This window comes from Propithecus coquereli, unplaced genomic scaffold, assembly GCF_000956105.1.
Source record: "Propithecus coquereli isolate 6110/MARCELLA unplaced genomic scaffold, Pcoq_1.0 Scaffold8, whole genome shotgun sequence".
Taxonomy (NCBI): domain Eukaryota; kingdom Metazoa; phylum Chordata; class Mammalia; order Primates; family Indriidae; genus Propithecus; species Propithecus coquereli.
The window spans coordinates 8,320,728-8,324,414 of NW_012154173.1; positions in this window are offsets into that span (position 1 = coordinate 8,320,728).

Here is a 3,687-nt window from a genome sequence, read left to right on the forward strand (position 1 = left end):
AAAGTATGGACAATACATCCAAAGAAAATACTATAGAACCAAAATATGAACGTCAATACCCTGGTGTTCAAATTGCTTTTGCTTTATTTAGTCAAGTCTATACTATTTGCTATAACCCAGTACTTAAGGAGGTTAAAATTAATCTGGAGGGATTTTTTATTTCAAGTGTGTGGGATAAAATATTATTATAAATGATGAGAAAAACTTCTATTAAATATTTATAATAACATCAACATTGATGCAACTTATAACATACAACAATTCACAAGGATTTCAACTAAATTCAACAAATAATGGTTGATCATCATCTATGTACAAGAAAATAAGAGACTCAAAGACAAATAAATATAGACTTAGCATTCTGAAAACTTAAATTTAGGAAGTTTGCAAGAAATGCACAAATAACCATAAATTAAGTGATGGGAGCAATATGAAAGACATCAGGGGCTGCCCCAGTTCAAAAGAAGGAGAAGTCACACATGGTTGTGGGTATAAGAAGCGTTCTGATATCAAAAACTTGAATGGTAGGATTATGAATAAAAGAATAAGTTAAGGCAGAGACTTTGAAGGGGGAGAAACTGGCATGGTCAAAGGCTCAGAGACTTGCAGATGAAAGGGATTAGAAATCAGGTTGGTGCCATGAGAAGAAGCCCTGAGCCAAAGGCCAACTTCAGAGGCTCCCGTGGGTGACATCATCACTCACTGAGAAGGATAATTTGAAAACGTGGTTGGTGACTCAGAACACAAATATTTGTGAGGTTGTCACAGTAAGGGGTGTCTTACATTTTTGAGGTTCATAGAGCAGGTTAGGAACAGCACTAGCTTTCAAATGCTCACAATCCAAATCAATGTTAAACAAGTTAAACTGCAGGCAACAGATCTGTATTTTCCACCTAGCCTAGAGAATTAAAGTCACTGACAAGTCCCTGCTCCAGCCTCCAAGCCACCTTTTATATTGTACTTCCCTCCAAGTTCCTCTGGGTTTTCATGAGGGATCTGGATTAACTATTTCCAGTGGCCAAATTACTCAAAACGTCCTTCTAACTTAAGATTTCACTACAATGAGCACATTTTTCTAAATGAACTAATCAATTTTCTCCTGCCTCCGGGCCTTTGTCCTGGCTCCTCACTCTGCCTCTGTTCCCTAGCCTATGGGGGTAACTCACTCCCTCACCTCCCTCCAGGCCCTTCCCAGGGAGCTCTTCTCCAACACCTAGCCAATATCAAAACCTCACCGCAGCCCTCTTCATGTTTCTTGATAACTTTATCACCTTCTAACATCCTATGTAATTTATTTATTTGTCCGATTTATTATCTGATTCCTCACCCTGGGGGCCCAGGATGTCTATGTTAGTCACTCATGTATTCACAGTGCTTAGAATAATGCCTAACATATAGTAAGTGCTCAATAAATCTTACATGAATAAATACACGTGTGAATGAAGTACATGCACAATATTTACATGAGTATTTGAAACAGTTCCTATTTTGCTTTATAGCACTTACTATTCTGACTACTATTTCTCAAGACTTTTACTGAATCAAGGAAGATTTATAAAGCATCTCCTATATAATAATCATCATTGTATCTAGTTCTTATAAATCATATATAGTGGTTTTGATATTTAGGAAGACAACAAGAAGAAAGGAATAATAAATAGAGTATGAATACTATAGGATTTAGCTAGTACTTTAAGGGAGGAAAGAAAGATACTCACTCTGACATCTTCAGGGGTTTCCCTCAGTGGGTCATTTGCTACATCTAGCAAATGAAGAAAAATGTTCTACAATAAAGCATGGGCTTTGGAATTGCACAGATCTAAATTCAAATTCCAGCAATACCATTCATTATCCATACCTCATTCTCCTAGTCATTAACTTCTCTGGGTCTAAGTGATTTCATTTTTAAAATGAAGATCTCAATCTTAACCTCACATGGAGAATGTGAACTATCAAATGAGATCATCTATGGAAATAATTAGTCAAGTCCTTGGCATGTAGGAGCAATTAAATAAATGCATGTGGAATGAATTAATTCTTGATAAGTGGGGAAAATATAACTAGAAAAATCTGGCTTTTCTTCAAGCTATTTCTGCTGTGTTGTACCCACCTATGCCTTTACTCATGGTCCCTCTGCCTTCGATATAGTAAAAAGAGTGAATTGCGTTATTTATTGATTAATTACTATGTATACTATTATTCCCATTTTGCAGAGAAGGAAATTGGGCTTAGTTAGATACTTTAAGTAACTTGCACAAACCCACGAGGTAAGCGGCAGAGTTAGAATTTGAGCCCAGATGAGCCCGCCTCCAAAGCTAGCCCAGCAATCTTGGTCTTATTCTTGGTCTGTGGAGCAATGTGATGGCTGCAAATTCCCTAAACTCGTGGTCGAGACATTATGGTTTTCTAAGCTTACATAGAGCCTTATGCATATTTCTTTCATAATTTACAGTAATTTCTTAAACTGAATTTGTTTCTCTTCTTTTTACATGTCTACACCACCTTCTAGAAGCATCTCTTCTATGTAACTGTTTCTGTTTTTAGATCTTGAATGGGTTTTCACTGAACACCTTTACAAGAAGTCCAAAGAAACCCATAAAAACTAATGTTTGTTGAACACGTATTTAGCTATGGGTTCTGGTCTGATTATTCCACTTCTCAACTCATCCATTCATTGTGTAATAGATACTGCCTTTATCTTCACATCAGAGACGATGAAAATGAAATGCAATGAGGTAATGAATTCATACAACTTATATTTCAGGACTAGGATTTGAGCTCAAGCATTTAGATTCCAGAGCCCATATTCTTAATCTTGAGACTAGATTTCCCCTAATACACTGGGGCTGGTTACAGCTTTTCTTTTTTCATAAATTTTAAGAAAATTCATTTTTATAGAGTCTAAATTGTACTTCTAAAGAAAAAAATTGTACTTCTATGAACTATGAAGTACAATTTTTGGCAAGTCTTTATTTTTCCTGTGACGCTGGCATCTGCAACTAGTCAAACTTAAAAAGCTCATTTACATAAAATAGATAAATCTATAATCTAATAGAAATTCCAAATTTTAGTTCAGCACCTATAAAATTGTTAGTGGTATCAGTTGCCCCGTGCCAATTTGGAAACACCATGTTGGTGATCTTCATTGCCTTAAACAGACTCCAAGCTGTGATCTTGTGAGATGCTGGATTTTAAATCATAACCTTGCATAAACTCAAAAGCAAAAATAAACTTTAACAAGACTTTTTTCTTTCAATACTAACTCAATATTTTTTTTTTTTTTTACTTTCTAAGTAAAATGATTTGAACATAGTCTATTTTTAAGACAGAGCAAAGAATGTGTTCACAGCAAGTTGGAACACTGTGCGAGTGCACTGGCTTCCCTGTTATCTGAAGGACAGAGCATTAAATCACAAGGAGGGGAAAGCCAGCATGTTCTCTTAGAATACAAATAGATTAGCGTCAGTAAGAGCTTTGTCCAAGAAAGGGAAAAGACACCTACCCAGAGAATAAATCATACATGTGAAACCTATAATTTTAAGAAATATTTTCAAGAAACGTTTTAGCTGATGAATATGACTACTAGATAAAGAAAGCACAGATTAAAAGTTCCAGTGAATTTTTTTTTTAAAGTGGACTTTCAACACTTGGTCAAGGTACCCCACTTTTTATCTATGTTCCTTTATA